This window comes from Herpailurus yagouaroundi, unplaced genomic scaffold (genome assembly GCF_014898765.1).
Source record: "Herpailurus yagouaroundi ecotype Mexico unplaced genomic scaffold, PumYag 248, whole genome shotgun sequence".
In the NCBI taxonomy this organism is placed as follows: Eukaryota; Metazoa; Chordata; class Mammalia; order Carnivora; family Felidae; genus Herpailurus; species Herpailurus yagouaroundi.
Genome location: NW_024412465.1, coordinates 1,250,610 through 1,267,732, shown reverse-complemented (window position 1 = coordinate 1,267,732; position 17,123 = coordinate 1,250,610). Strand labels below are relative to the sequence as shown.

General features: G+C 42.3%; 1 long non-coding RNA gene across 1 annotated transcript in view; it reads left to right on the top strand.

The window, feature by feature from the left end:
• Positions 1-17,123, top strand: part of LOC121020178 (uncharacterized) — a 528,280-nt gene that overhangs the window by 226,963 nt on the left and 284,194 nt on the right. Inside the window, exon 4 of the long non-coding RNA XR_005786000.1 lies at positions 15,415-15,485. This is a non-coding gene — a long non-coding RNA (uncharacterized LOC121020178). The remainder of the gene's footprint in view (positions 1-15,414; positions 15,486-17,123) is intronic.

Here is a 17,123-nt window from a genome sequence, read left to right as displayed (position 1 = left end):
CAGAGCATGAGTGGGGGAAGTGCAGAGAGAGGAGGAGACACAGAATTCGAAGCAGGCTCCAGGCTCTGAGCTGTCAGCACAGAGCCCAACGCGGGGCTTGAACCCACAAACTGTGAGATCATGACCTGAGCCAAAGTCAGATGTTTAACCAACTGAGCCAGCCAGGCGCCCCTATACACTTCTGTTAATTAAAGTCATTAGTTTACAGAAGGGTTCACTCTTAGAGTTGTTCACTTTTATGGGTTTTGCCAGACATGTAATGTCACATATCTGCCATGACAGTACCATAGAGAAGAGTCTCACTGCCCCCGAGTCCCCTGTAATCCACCTGTTCACCCCTTCCCCCCATGTCCCTGTTATGCATCTGTTCACCCCTCCCCCCCAAGACCGTGCTATCCACCTGTTCACCCCTTCCCCATGTCCCCATTATCCACCTGTTCACCCCTCCCCCCAGCCCCTGTTATCCATCTGTTCACCCCCTCCAGTCCCCATTATCCACCTGTTTACCCCTCTCCCCCAAGTTCCCTGTAATCTACCTGTTCTCCCCTCCCCCCCAGTCTGTTATGCACCTGTTCACCCCTCCCCCCAAGTCCCCATTATCCACCTGTTAATCCCTTCCTCCCCAGTCCCTGTTATCCATCTGTTCAACCTCCCCCCCCCCCCAGTCTCCGTTATCCACCTGTTCTCCCCTCCATACCCTTCCCCTGATCCCTGGGAAGCACTGCTCTTTTTCTATCTGTACTGTTTTTTTAAAGTTTTCAAATCTGTACATTTTAACATCTGAGTATCTTCCTTTATCATAACTGTATGTATTTTCCCAAAAATGACAAACAGCAAGAGATTGTGATTATAGTTTTAGGTTCAGATCAGACACTTGGTTGTCATATGTAATGGGAAGCCTCGGGGTCAGTCTGGAGTCCGAGGAGGAGGGGAAAACATAGACAAGAACCATGTTGTGGGAAGGAATGGGAGAGGTAAGCAGGAGAAGCAGGTGTAGAATGCGCCTGTGTGGATAATTTCAGCAGGCTCTGGGGTGTGGGAGTGACAGCAGACCCTGGGCTGTTCCAGGCAGGGAAATAGTGGCCTGCAGTGTAGGTGCCCAATAGCGAAAACAGTCGCCAGGGAGGGAGGAATGGACTCTGGAGTGGTTAGTGTGCATATGAAGGGTACCCCCCCACCACCACCACGTGAGACATTCTCTGTGCCCAGGAATTGGCTAGCCTTGGGAGGGGCAGTTCCACCAAGGGTCACCAGAGTCCCTGGATATCATAACCGAGAATACAGAAAGTAAAAGGTATCATTAATGGATGGGTGTCCAGTGGCACCCCAGAGTGGACAGCGTGTATCTCATGGTCACTTCTGGTCTCATGGCCAAGTAGGTGGTGGGCTCCACCGGGATGCTGTGCAAAGCCAGGAGTGGTTCTGACATGGATAAAAAACTGTGGGCAGAAGACAGCATGTGTTGTAAGAGCCTCTAGAGCCATTAATGCAGCTCCTTTGTCTTTACTGTTGGTGCCTCCACACAAGTCTCACATCATCAGGAGGCAGAATGTGATTCGCCCAGCTTGGGTCAGCTGCCCACCCCTCTACTTACTGGATCGTGTTGCTGCAACACCACACCAGTTCTGTTGCCGACACACAACTCCCCATCCTCCCTGTGTGCTGAGGCTTGAGTGTGGAACTCAGTCTCGAGACATGGAGAGGGAAGAAGGGATGGGAGCCAGTTGTAGACCTGCTCTGACCAACATCCCCCAGAATGCTTCAGCCCTCGTCTCCTCTGCTTCGGGGACCTTGGGAGGCCACTGTGTTGTGGAGATGACACCTGGTAATCGGAGGAGGGCCACGCGTGCATGAAGGGGGCAAGAGATACGTCTTTGTGGTGTTGAGTCCCTGAGATGTGGGAGACACTTTGTTACTGGATCGTCATCCCTCCTGCCCTGACTGGTGATACTGTGCTTGGTATATTCGCAACGGCCTTTTGTTTGCTTGTTTCTGTGTTTGTTTTTTGTGTGTTTGGCTTTCTGCTACTCTACTGTAACTCGAAGATAGGTTTTGGGGTTACTGTTTCCAGGAACTTGTAAAGTATTTCTGCTTTACTTACACTTACTTACACTTACTAAGGTCTGAGGGAATAAATCTAAAGAGAAAAGGGTAACAATTAAATATGTGATATAAATATGGATACCTATGTATACTTCCATGTATTCACATATACACATACATGCATCTATCACAAAGTAGGAAATCTGTGTTTATATGTATGTGTGTATATGTATATGTATACGTGTATATATATGGAATAAAAAGTGGGAATGGACATAATGGAGTATTTGCTCGTTCATATACTGGCTTTTTCTTTTGACTTTCTCAGTGATTTATTTCTAGCTTTTCAAAGCTTAGATTGAATTTAACTGAACTTTAGATCAGGTTCCTTCGTTTTTCAGGAGACCGTCGGAGCTGTAATAGATGTTTATGAAAGTAGTGAACAGTTGTGGAGATGAGGCCCCTCGTAAATGAGGGTATTCTGGAGCTAAAGGCATGGAAATGTATCATACTAACCACAATGCAATCGCTAGGCTCAGCACTCTTTTACGGTCAGTCTGCATTATTACCATTGTCTCCAGCGTTTTCTTAAGTCTGAAGAAAATCAACAAAACAATCAGTTTCCGTCCTGGTTTGCAGGTCTTGCTGACCTCTGTGGTGTGAATACCCCCACTGTGGCCAATTCCAAGCTGCGGCTTGGTCACTACACACAGAAGTGGGGACAGACCTGCAGTAGATACCACTATGTGACATCACTGTCATGGTCATAAGTAACCTCAGAGGCAGAGGTCATATGTAGTGAAAAAATAGGGGGAAAGGAGAATTGTAGGGTTAGATATGTGTCACTGCGGTTTCAGGATGACTTTGTAAGTTGATATAATTTAATTTATTTATTTATTTATTTTTTTTTTTTAACGCTTTTTATTTTTGAGACAGAGAGAGACAGAGCATGAACGGGGGAGGGTCACAGAGAGAGGGAGACACAGAATCCGAAACAGGCTCCGGGCTCTGAGCTGTCAGCACAGAGCCCGACGCGGGGCTCGAACCCACGGACCGTGAGATCATGACCTGAGCCGAAGTCGGACGCTCAACCAACCGAGCCACCCAGGTGCCCCTATATAATTTAATTTTTAATAATGACAGCATTGAACAGCGGCTTCCTGAATTCCTGGAAATGTAACAGGTCAGCGTGAGCCACCTCCAGCCCATCACACGCAGACGGTCCAGTCCAGCATGTCCTTAGAAGAAAATTCAAATTATCTAATGTTTTCATTTCAAACCCAGTAAAGGACCATACAAACCTTACAGTCATTTAACTAGACAACCCTAAAAATAGGAGGAAGGAAAAATTAATACAGCTAAAAACAACGAGTAGTTGTAAGATCGGAAAATGGGTGAGATATATAAGTAAATACTATATGGTTTCCTCAAACAAACTGGCCATGTGTGCAACTTAAATCTGCCGACACTGTCATTGTTTCAGTTGACCCCAGTCTTCTTTTTTTTTTTTTTTTAACGGTTATTTATTTTTGAGACAGAGACAGAGCATGAATGGGGGAGGGTCAGAGAGAGGGAGACACAGAACCTGAAACAGGCTCCGGGCTCTGAGCTGTCAGCACAGAGCCCGACGCGGGGCTCGAACTCACAGACCGCGAGATCACGACCTGAGCCGAAGTCAGCCGCTTAACCGACTGAGCCACCCAGGCGCCCCGACCCCAGGCTTCTTAAGAGAGAAGGTCCCTGACATGGGGAACAGAACACATAAAACCAGAACATAAAGCAGGGGAGTGTTTGTGGCACATTACAGGGATAGATTCAGATGACTCTGAAGTCTTATCTGCTGTCCACCTGTTCTGGAACTAAAGTCCCTTTCAGTGACAAGTAATTTGGCCTAATTCTAAGAGCCTGGAGGTTATGAAGTTTCCCTATGATCGCAGCATTTGATTTGGCTCAATTTGCCTTCATCTGTCCCATGGTGGGGGCACCTCACCCCAGAGTAAGTCCTGGATCTGGTTCCACAGATGTGGGAAGGACTGTCTAACCCATAGCACTGGGTCGATACCAATCCAGCTTGTTCGGGACCCATGAGCTAGCTGAACAAAGTAAGTACTTTAGGGAATCCAGACTCTGGGCGCAGACTTCTTTCTTGTTCTCATCATTCTGCTTGGGAGCTTGCTTCCCATTGTCTTGTTCCCTGATGAGATGGCCATGCTGGCTTCAGCGATTGTCTCCCCTTCATTCCCATGAGTTTCTTGGTGCAATTTAAGATGATAAGATAAGATAAGATAAGATAAGATAAGATAAGATAAGATAAGATAAGATAAGATAAGATAAGATAAGCCAAGGATTAGTAGAAGGTTGCAGATGAGGACAAATTCTCCATTTGCTGTCTTGGAACTGGCCTTGGGGTCTGGAAACAAACTTGATAGTTCCTTGTAGGGTCTGTTTCTTAAGACATGGTGTTAGTCTGCAGAACCTCTAGAGAAAATACTGTATGTACTAGCCTAGGTGAGGAGAAGAGAGAGGAAAGGGAGAAAAGGAGAGAGAGGGAATGAAGGAGAAAGAGTAAAATGTAATGGATAAGTACGAATGTAAATTTGGCATAGAGAGCGAAAACAGCAGCATGTTTGTGAGGATGATTTTTTTCCCTGGTGGAATTTTAATAGACTGGTACTCATGGTCTCAACTGGAAAAAGATGTCAAAGATGCCCCCTCTCTTCCCACCCACCTACAAAATGAGAGATGAAGGTTATCACATAGGTAATCTTCATAATATAAAGAAGGTGAAATTTCTCTGCTATTAAACTTTAAAGGAACAATTAATCCGCATGGTATTAAAACTGACCAAGGCTATAAAAAAAAGGAATACTTGTATTAAATATTATAAAGGTAGATTAACTGTGATATTAAAATGTGACAGAGATCAAAAAATAGGAGGGTCATGTGCATATATGTCATCTCAATTACATAAATATTAATGCAGACTTTCTTTAAGTGAACATTTAAACTAGCCATATATTAAGAAGTAATACCCAATGATGAAATAGCATCTATTTTAGGAACACTGGAATGATTCAATATTAGGAAATCTATTAATGTAATTCATGACATTATTAAGTTAAATGAAAAAAATTACTGCTTCAAGAAGTGCCAAAAATAATTTTATAGAATCCAACAATTATTTCAGATTAAAAGTTCTAAGCAAAATAGAAATGAGAGTAATAAAAATAAATTCCACCAAATGTATCTTGATGCTTAAAGAGACATTCCATTAGAGTCAATAAGAAAGAAGGGTGCTCCACAAGAATAAACTTAAAATAGATTAAAGACTTAAATGTGAGACCTGAAACCATAAAAATCCTTGAAGAAAGCACAGGCAGTAATTTCTCTGACACCAGCTGTAGCAACATTTTTCTAGATATGATTCCTGAGGCAAGGGAAACAAAAGCAAACATAAACTACTGGGACTACATCGAAATAAAAGGCTTCTGCACAGTGAAGGAAAAATCAACAAAACTATAAAGCAACGTACAGAACGGGAGAACATATTTGCAAATGATATATCCAGTAAAGGGTTGGTATCCAAAATACATAAAGAACTTACACAGCTCAACACCCAGAGAATGAATAATCCAATTAAAAATGGGCAGAAGACACGAACAGACATTTCTTCAAAGAAGACATCCAGATGGCTAACAGATACATGAAACAATGCTCATCATCACTCATCATCAGGGAAATACAAATCAAAACCACATCGAGATACCACTGCACCCCTGTCAGAATAGCCAAAATTAACAACACGGGAAACAACAGATGTTGTCAAGGATGTGGAGACAAAGGAACATTCATGCACTGTTGTTGATAATGCAAACTGATGCAGCCGCTTTGGAAAACAATGTGGAGATTCCTTAAAAAGTTAAAACTAGAACTGCCTTACAATCCAGTAATTGCACTGCTAGGTATTTGCCCAAACAATACAAAAATACAGTTCAGAGAGGTACATGCATCCCAGTGTTTATGGCAGCACTACCTACAATAGCCAACTTATGGAAATGGCCCAAGTGTCCGTGGACTGATGAATAAATAAGGAAAATGTGGTATACGTACAATGGAATATTACTCTGCCATAAAAAATAATGAAATGTCACCATTTGCAACAACATGGATAGAGCTAGAGGGTATCACGCTAAGTGAGATAAGTCAAGAAAGACAAATACCATATGATTTCAACCGTTTGTGCAATTTAAGAAACAAAACAAATGAGGTAAACCAGGAAACAGACTCTTAACTCTAAAAAACAAACTGATGGTTACCAGAGGGGAGGAGGGTGGGTGATGGGTTAAATAATGGTGGGGATTAAGGAGTGCACTTGTCATGATGAGTACTGGGTGTTATAGGGAAGTATTGAATCACTGTATTATACACCTGAAACTAATATTACAGCGTCTGTTAACTAACTGGGATTAAAATAGAAACTTAAAAAGGGAAAGAGAGCAGGGTGCCTGCTGTCATTTTTATTATCAATCCCAGTGTGGAGGAACTAGCCACTACAATTCTTTAAAATGTTAGAAATCAAAATTAGCCCTGTATGAAGATGGGAAAGCCAAAATAATAATGATAATAATAACAACAGCAACAACAACAACAACAACTAGTGGAAAACATAAGTATGGTAAATACAGTGGCTTTTTAGAACATAGGCATAGACATGTAAGTAGCTTTCTTGTGGTTAAGCCATATTGAATTTACAACAGAATTAACAATTTAATTTATAATAGCACAAACTGTTATAAACGCCCAAGAACATCATTCCCATACCGTTTCCTGAGGACATACCAGGGGACAGTCTTCGGACAGCGGAAATAACTAGAGACATCACCATAAGAATAGCGTTGGCCATTAATTATAGGTACCTTGTAAAAATAAGACAAAACGTAGGTTAAAGCGAAGAGAATGAATGCAGTTGCCATATATTCTGATGCTATGGATGTAGTGTAGTGATTGAAAATGAGAGAGAATGGCATAGCATATGCCAAAAATGGAAGTGTTTTTAGCAGTAATCAGTCTTAGTACCATTATACTGATACTGTTGTGTTTGTACTGTGGAATAGGGTGCCTGATTAATGGTGAGATACTTTAATTCTATCATCCTTTGTTCTTGAGAATGAATATTCTCAAGGTGGAACAAAGACGTGATCTGCAAGAGATTAAAAACCTTGCACTCCTAAATTTGCATTGGAAATATGAGTATGAACTCTCAGGTTGCATATGTACTTTTCAACCATGTTGAAAATTCTTAGAAACAATGACCAAAGTGACAATGGCATTGCTAGGACCCAGATTTTACTTTTTTTTTTTTTTTTTAATTTTTTTTTCAACGTTTATTTATTTTTGGGACAGAGAGAGACAGAGCATGAACGGGGAAGGGGCAGAGAGAGAGGGAGACACAGAATCGGAAACAGGCTCCAGGCTCTGAGCCATCAGCCCAGAGCCTGACGCGGGGCTCGAACTCACAGACCGCGAGATCGTGACCTGGCTGAAGTCGGACGCTTAACCGACTGCGCCACCCAGGCGCCCCCAGATTTTACTTTTGATACAGCATTTCCTATTTTCAGAAGTTTGAGTTTCTTGGAGAAATAACTGATTCCTGTTCAGGGGCAGAGGCTGCAGGAGATGAGACTAGAACATGAGGACAAATCAGAGCAATGGAAGTTATCAGAATCTAGTAGGGTTACATCAAAAGGACTCAGTGGCCAACTGGATGGAACCTATACCTGCTAAGGCTGAGCCAATTTGAGCTCCACCTAGGGTAAGATTTGCAATGGATTGAAACCCATCAATATATTTATATCCATGATTTTATAAAGACATTCAAAAATCAAAAGAGTGGGTTACCTTGTGAAGATGATATGTAGCCAGTTACCTTGAAAATCTAACATATATCTTGCTTTTTGTATGTAAGCAGCAGAGTGTTAACTGAGAATTATACAGTTAGGACAGTTAAATGAACAAATAAAACAATCACATTAGAACATCACCATTTTGTAGCCCTCAGTGAATTAATGGATATAGGCATTGAACACTCAATGCTGATGACATAAAAAAAGACAAAAACCAGAAAACATGTACCTCCTGATGAAAAATAGTTGAATTCTAACTATGGTCTTGCCAAATGAATGAAATCTGATTTCCATCAAGCCCCTGCATTCAGCTGATGATTATCAGGAAATGTGGGGAAGTCAGCAACCTGGTGAAGCACGACATAAACATGCAGTAAGTCATGCTCAGACTGTGTAAGCCAGTGTTTGCAACAGATAACTTGTAGTGGAAAACAGGGATGGAATAAGCAAGATGAAAATTTGAAAACACACAAACCAAATACTGACCAGCCTGCTCCCCTACACCAGCTGCATTGCAGCAAAGGAGAGGACTTAACAACCAGCATGCAATGGACCTGACATCTCCAAGTGTCTGCAACCTTACCTTGGTGCCTGTTCGTGTAGCTTCTCGCGTTCCTTTCTCCTTTGAATCTCTAGAAGGAGAGAGGTTAGTCAATGTGACCCTGTGAGATGGTTGACAGTTACCCTCAACTTGTGAGAGTGGCATTAGGATAGACAAAGAATTTGGCCCAGGATGGACTGGAGGAATTTTTCCAAGGAATGAATCCCTTTGAAGATCCGTGTTGCCATCAAAGACCTGAGAAGACCAAGAGTACACATTATGATGAGAAAATCGAACAGGAACACCACTGTATTTCTTTTCTATCCTTCGCTTTTCTAAATATCAGGAACATGGGCGCCTGGGTGGCTCAGTCAGACCTGACTTCAGCTCAGGTCATGATCTCATGGTTCGTGAGTTCGAGCCCCATGCCAGGCTCTGTGCTGACAGCTCAGAGCCTTGAGCCTGCTTTGAATTCTATGTGTATTTCTCTCTGTGCCCCTCTCCCACTTGCTCTCTGTCTCTCTTGCTCTCTCAAAACTGAATAAATTTTTTTTAAAAAAATACCAAAAACATAAGGGAAAGAAGTTAAAGCGAAATAAATTCATTCAAGATCTTCTAAGTGAGGTGGGCTGCCCAGAGAGCCCACGTGACATCTGCCTCCCCATCCTTGGAGACTGAAAGCTGGAGCACCAGATTTGCAACTCCCTCACTTTTTTGTTTTCTGCGAGGTCTGTAAGCATGGCTTGAGTGGCACCACTGAGCTTGGCTGGAAGGAGAACCCAGCAGACTCTGTGATGGATGTAAAGGCTTCAGGTTTTAACCTGAAGTCAGAGGTCAGCCAGATGCCTGAATGTAGTGTCTTCCTGGGGTAAATCGATCCCTTACAGAAAAGTCAGAAGAGCCGAATTCTGCCAGGCAAAGAACGGCACGTCCCCAGAAGAGTCCAAACCAACCCTCCTCAAATCCAGGGGTTCAGGACAGCTTAGCGTTTAAATCACCTTCTATAGCAAAAACAAGAGAAACTTGAGAAGCATTTGTTCGTGGCATCGCAGTAAAAGTAAAATGTCAGCACAGGGCCAAGCCATCACAAACATGGTCAAGATGGAACAGGAAACCAAGGACTTTTGAAAATGTAGGAAGCTGTAAAAGTCTGAAGGAAAGTACCGTAAGATGCTGGGAAAAAAAAAAATGTGACAGTGTTGTGCGTTCACAAAATATTGGTAAACTTGTTGTTTCTGGTAATTTTGGAAGTGAGAAAATGTACCTAATAAGTTGTTGCCCTGGAACAGACATCATCGTGCAAATTGCTGGTGACGTCACCTGGCCCCTCCTAGCTGCGTGTGCGTGTGGTAAAGCATTGATGTAGAAAAAGCAAGTCAATCTGGAGACAGAATTTAGAGAAATGATAGAGTCTGAGAAGCACGGCCTTGGAAAACAAACGTGCGTCTTAACACCGGCCTGTTTAGTGAGTAAGTAATTCCCAAAGTGAGTTAAAAGCCTGGGGAAAAGATCAACTTCAGCACCGTACCAGAAGTCCGTCTCAGGATCGACATGAAATCAACTGCGTTGTAGTCTGGCCCCGGGCTAGGATTCCTGCAGGGGTTAAGATAGGGCCTCACAGCACCTCTCAGCTGGGAGGAACGGCTGACAGCGTGAGGGCCTTGTTCCCGCACAGCCTTCCATACTCGGGGAAGTAGCGACCGAGTCGAGGAGGCCTCTGTCTCGTGGCTGTAGGTTTCTACCTGGGAGGAGTCGAGGAGGCCTCTGTCTCGTGGCTGTAGGTTTCTACCTGGGAGGAGTCTAGGAGGCCTCTGTCTCCTGCTTGTAGAGGCCGATCCATTACCTCTTTGCCTTGCACCTTCAGGTCAAGAGGAGCTACATCCAAGTAAAGCCATCTGCACCAGGAGATGATTTAGGAGACGCCGTCTTCTAATTTAAGCCTGACCCTGATGCTGGAATGGCGTGAGGTTTCGGCACCTTGCAAGAGAAGTGAATGTTTGGAAACCAGGTATTGGATGCTGGTCACAAGTCTCCAGACAGCTCCCGCTGAACCGCATCTTGTATGCATGCTCTTGTGGGGCCCCCTGCTCCTTGAATTTGGGCTGTCTCCCTGACCTTATTGGTCACGTGATGCTGTGCCCCTCCGTGCCTGAGTCTCAGGGAGGTGTGGAAGCCTTTACTTTTGTGATTTCACAATCCCTGAGCCACTCTGCAAGAAGTCCAGCTTGCCTGCTGACGAGACCACAGGGAGACCTTGAGACTCACTCAGGAAGAGGCTCTGAGGCTATATGGGAATCCCAGATGTGTGGACATGCCTGCAGAGATCAGTCTCGTAAGGATCTGTGACAGGCTGCCAGAAATATAACTAAACCATCATAAATGTCCAATCCAGTCACGCTCTTTCAGATAATATTAGGTGAGCCCAGCTCGCCCACAGAATCATGAGCGGTAATAAAATCATCATTTTAATAAATTCCCGAGTGTTAAGATAGATTGTAACATACAGTGAAAAGGCAATACTTATGTTGACTATAATCCCAACCCAATTATGTAATATTAATCTCAGGCACCACCATATCGGTTTGTAAGTTTGCAACAGGTGCTGTTCCCTCTGAGAAATGAGTCTTTTTTCTTTGGGCAGGAAAAGCCTACTTATCAATAGTGTGCTGAGCCTAACATGACTCCCCATAGAGAGAAGTGACTTCCTTCTGTGCCTTTATAATTCTCTTGCTTTATATGTAGCTAGGTAGGTAGGCAGGCAAACAGGCAGATAAAGATAGGTGGGTGGATGGCAGATCTGTCGAGATCACAGTGATGTGTGTAGGTCTGGGATACTCATGTTTTAAAAAACTTCTGGGGGTGCCTGGGTGGCTCAGTCGGTTAAGCGTCCAACTTTGGCTCAGGTCATGATCTCACGGTTTGTGAGTTCAGGCTCTGCATCAGGTTCTGTGCTGACAGCTTAGACCCTGGAGCCTGCTTCTGATTCTCTGTCTCCCTCTCTCTGCCCCTCCCTGACTTGTACTGTGTCTCTCCATCTCTCTCTCTCTCAAAAGTAAACATTAATTTTGTTTTTTAAATTTCTGTATCCCCACTGTGTAACACCTAATAGGTACTGAACACCTCTTGTTGATTGAATGAATAAACTTTGCTTGCAGAATTGTTTAGAACCCTTGGGTGAATTTTGTAAAGAAGAAACATGAAGCCTACATTGTAGAATCACTCACTAACAAAAACGTGTAGTAAGTGTATTAAATATATCCCATCCATCCAACTTTTATATTTAATTATTGAAATCAGTTAGTTTTAAACATCCCTTTTGGTTGGTTTTTGGAAGAAAATTCTGGAATGTGGGAACCATGAATTTTCTTAACATCTTCTGCAGCCAAAGTGCTGACTGCTGATTTGTTCTCCTCTCTGTGCCCTGGCCAGCTACAATTTATTGCATAAGAAATAATAAAGTTATTCCTTATAACATTGAAATATTTCAGTAACAAATTACAAGAAATAACAAAAAGGATGCACTAAACATCATGTTGTTGTCTCTGACTTGTTGGCATTTGCAAAAGTTAAAAATCCAACATTTTCCACCTAAGCAGGATCATCATTAAAAAATAACGGGTGTCTGGGTGGCTCAGTCATTATGTGTACCACTTTGGCTCAGGTCATGGTCTTGTAGTCTGTGGGTTCGAGCCCCATGACAGCTCAGAGCCTGGGATCTGCTTGAGATATTCTCTCTCTCTCTCTCTCTCTCTCTCTCTCTGTCTGTCTCTCTTTCTGCCCCTCCCCCACTTGTGCCCTATCTCTCTCTATCCCTCAAAAGTAAACGTTAAAAACTTTTTTTTTAATAACCCAAAATAGGGGCGATTGGCTGGCTGTGTCAGTAGAGCATGCGACTCTTGATCTCAGGGTCATGAGTTCAAGCCCCACATTGGGCTTGGAACCTACTTTAAAAACGTGGGAAATTATTAGCCCCATAAACAAATATGCTTGTATAGATAATATGGTAAGTATCCAGATTGTAGTTCTCTCTCAGTAAAATTTCATCAGCATACTGTGTCATTCGCCAGGGTCTCACTTCTGTGTTTATGGGATCCTCGGACATAAAAGAGTTTTAGTCCCCAAGGAGGATTCAAAATATAAATTAAGCAAAAACACTGATCCTTTGACTCACAGAACCTCAGGGTATAGGAGCATTGGAAGGGGTGTTGGGAAATTTTCTAGATTGAATTTGTGGCCTGTTTGGGGGCTCCCGTTACATCTGTATTACATGGACACCCAGCTGTGTTTGAGCAGTTTTAGGAATCAGGACCTTCAAAGTCCTACAAAACTGTCATTCTCAGAGGCTAAAAAAAGAAAGCTGTCTACAAAGATATGAATAATTGGCATTTGGAAGAGAATATCTTGCCTTACAGTTTTCAGGCACGAGTGCGTCAGGAAATAAATTGTGCACACTTCTTGTCAATTCGTGTGACTTGTTTTTTCAAATTAAATTATTTGAAGTTCCTAATGGCCACGACAGGAGGATCAGTATTAATCCAACACCAGTAAGGGAGTTTTTCTGGTGTTTGGAGAAGGTGAAGAGACCACTCAAACAGGGAAATGATTGATGACTTAGTAAATTCTCTGTAGACTAGTCAGCCGAAAACCACACTAAAAAACAGACTCTAAAGATGGAAAATAAGAAAAGTCAATGTTACATCAAAGATAGAAAGTCACCATGCCCTTCACTTACAAAGACAATGAATGTGAACTTCAAACTGTTGCATAAAGATACTTCAAGGCTCTTGGGGATAAAGAAAGGATTTGAAGGTCTTAATAACATACAAATTCCATAAGCATGTTGTCGTCTGCAAACCCGAGAAGAGATTAAATTTTGACAAGTGTTTTTCATTAAAAAACAAAACAAGAACTTTGTGCATCTCTGTCCCCATCTTGATATATACCTTTCTTAGCTCAGAGGCAGGCGTGTACCATGTACTCAGGGAAATATTTGCTGAAAGACAGGGTGAAAATGGGAATTTTCCTAGTGGCATCCTGAATATAGATAAAATGAAAATAATATAATAAATAATTGAACTGAATTAAAGAGGTTGACCAAGTAATCGCTTTACATTTTTGGAAATGGTGGTCTTTGTTGGAATATTCTAATCAGTGTTCCTAAGAAGGCAAATTGGGGGAAAAAATTGGAAGTAAGGATATGTACTATCATAGACTTATTTTTTGCAGTTTTATGCTACTAAGCTACAATACCTATTTGCTTTTCAAATATAATTGGAGACGTTTGAAAATCATACTATGCTCTTGAAAGTGTTTATGTAAAACTTATATAAGTTACCCCGTTATAAATTCATCTCTTGGTCTCTTGGTTATTTCCTGTTATTTCAGTATTCAGACAAGATGAAATTCAATCACTTAAAAAGAAATTTACAACCGGGCCAGTGCACAAACCCCAAATTCTGAAATTGCTTTTCTTCTTGGCTTCTGTGGAGAAATATGTCAAGCACATTCTTTCATGTAGGTCCAGAAGTATGATCGGGATGTTGGGATTGTTTTTGACCATCCTAGAGTCTGTAGAATTTTCCTCATATTAGCTGTGAGGTATGGATGCCACGTAGTCTGAGCTTCGTACACTGTCTAGCCAGGTAAGGAACAGGAGTTAGCCCTCGTCCAAGATACAAAAGAGCACAGTTAATTCAGTAGGATATATGGCCAGTGAAACGATAACTCGTAGAAGCTGCGATGTTAGCATCACGCACAGTCTCCAGAGGCATAGAGTCCTATAAATGTCTTTGAAGTGTCTTGTGAGTTGTGATAGTGGCCGATGGGAAGATTATGAAACCGTGTTCAGAAGAGAATGTAGCTGCATATTGATCAGTTCGGTGCATCACGTGCTGTAACTGTGTCGTTAGAGCATCCCGGATTTGACTGGCATCCTTGAACTTAGTATTTGTACCTGGAACACAGCAGCCCAGGCTGTTCCCCAGCCCACTTCTAAAGTAGTTGAATTTGTAACTCCTGGCAAAAATATGGGTTCGGGATAGCACAGACGCCTTGAAAAATTCGTCCTGGATGACTGCACCCACATCCTCCATTTCAGGCCTCACTTTGGGGGTGTCGTTTGCTTGCTTCGTTAAATCAGGGAATATATACACACAGGAAGTTGAATTTTCCATTTGAACCTTTATTCCCAGCCCCAAACTGGAAACTTTCCAAATACCCATCAGTAGAAAAATAAATGATCTTATATTCATGGTTATATGCCATGGATAATTATAGCAAACACCTTAAAGGGACGCATACCATGGATGAATCTGATCAGTCTGATAATGAGCACAGGAGGATGTAAAAACCTGCCTTCTGTGTGTCAATTAGACAGTGGGAACCTTCTGACTAAGTAGATTCAGAAGCTGAGCTTATGTGGATAAGGTGAGAGCCGTGACCTTCAGTTGTGGGTGAGGTATCAGGCGTGGAATATTCTACGGTGTGGGGGAGACACTCAAGCAAGGTGCGGTGTTGGGTCCAGTGCTGTGATCATTCTGAATGTTTCGGCCAGCTGCACCTGTACCTCCCTGTCATCACGTACCCCGGTCCGCCAGCACGAACCACAGGGAGCCCCATCTCTTCTGGGTACGCCCGGGAGCCCAATACCATCATACGCAGTCCCCTCGGAAGGAAGCTTTGATGTGAATACATCAGTATCTGATGTATTGTAGTCCCGATGACCACCTGTTTAACCTGCTGTGTGTATCCGACTTGTCAGCCTTGCTGATGCCTCTTAGAAGTCTATACAGGGACATGTCATGTATCCACAGCTGTTTCCAAGTTCAGTGTTTTGGATTATATCAATCAACCTTTCCAAAACTGTTCCCTTAGTATTATGAATAGTGCCATGCCAATGACTTTGCTTCTTATATGTTTTCTTCCTAGGATTTATACATCTGTAGAATATTACCACCGAAGGCAAGTGAAGACATGATCTCCAAACCCAGCTTTTTCAGGTAAGGAAACTAATATTCAGAGAGGTTACAGCGACTATCCCGAAACACAGGGCTGTTTGTGGTGAAAGGTATTGTTAAACGGCCAAAGGTATATTAATACCCTCATGTTCCTTCTTCCGTTATAAGACTGCGGGGTTTTTCAAGGGTCTGTTTTGTTAATCACATCTAAATTAGATTCTTTAAAGATTTTCATTAAGTTCAAATTATATCCAACTCACACTAATATTTTTCAGTGTCAAAATCTATGGAATATTTAAAAACATTCGAATTCGAACCTGCTTAAAACACATTTTTAAAAGTCTTTTAAATATCTTAGAATTATGTTTTATGTGTTAGAAATTGTAGTCTTCATAAAGTGTTTTAGTCTGCTTTCTTATTTAGCACTTTTTTTAAAGTTTGTTTATTTATTTATTTATATTTATTTATTTATTTATTTTTGAGAGAGAGAGAGAGAGAGAGAGAGAGAGAGAGAGAGCGCGTGTGCGAGTGGACAGAGGAGGGGTAGAGAGACACAGGGAGACACAGAATCCGAAGCAGGCTCCAGGCCCTGAGCTGTCAGCACAGAGCCCGGCCCAGGGCTTGAACCCACGGATTGTGAGATCACGATCTGAGCTGAAATCAAGAGTCAGACACTTAACCAAGTGAGCCAGCCAGGAACCCCTCTTATTTAATACTTTATCAGTGTCATTTTCCATAACACCAAATGTGTAAATTGTAAGTTAATGGTTGTCTTTCCATGGAAATAGCAAAACCTAATGCACTAATCTCTTTTGTGGGCCCTTGACACTTCTTACTGCTATGAATGTTTCCTGACACGTAACTTTTGATTTGTTAAAAACAGTTTCCTTTTGGCAAAGGTTCAGGAAGAAGGTTATTGCGATTAATGTTTCAAGAATGAATAAGATGTTGGGGCGCCTGGGTGGCGCAGTCGGTTAAGCGTCCGACTTCGGCCAGGTCACGATCTCGCAGTCCGTGAGTTCGAGCCCCGCGTCAGGCTCTGGGCTGATGGCTCGGAGCCTGGAGCCTGTTTCCGATTCTGTGTCTCCCTCTCTCTCTGCCCCTCCCCCCGTTCATGCTCTGTCTCTCTCTGTCCCAAAAATAAATAAAAAACGTTGAAAAAAAATTAAAAAAAAAAAAAAAAGAATGAATAAGATGTTGTGCAAAAGACAGAGGAGTCAATAGACAAGGAGAGGCCTCTGGGAGAGTTCCACCTTGTCCCTGTATAGTCACAGCACTTCAGCAAGCTACTGAACCTTTGGAGCTTCCCTTTTCTTATTAGGAAATGAGTGTAGTCACGCGTTTCTAACAGGAATGTTATTAGGACAGTTTGCAAATAAAATATTCTGTCCAGTGGTAAAATACAGCAAGTGCTCAATGAATGATGTGTACTGTTTTATTTATGGGTCTTCAAATATTGTTTTCCAAAGCATTATGATATTTTACTTTCCCAGCATCCACCTGGGATACATCTCTTCGTAACATACTGGTTTATGTATTGGGCCTACATTTATACCTGAACTTTGCTCTGAGTTTGATTCCTCTAATTGTCTCTCTCGTTTTGTCCTTCTTAGATGAATCAAGTACTTACTACATTACATTAAAAAAAAAAAAGTAATGGATAAAGAGACTGTCTATCCT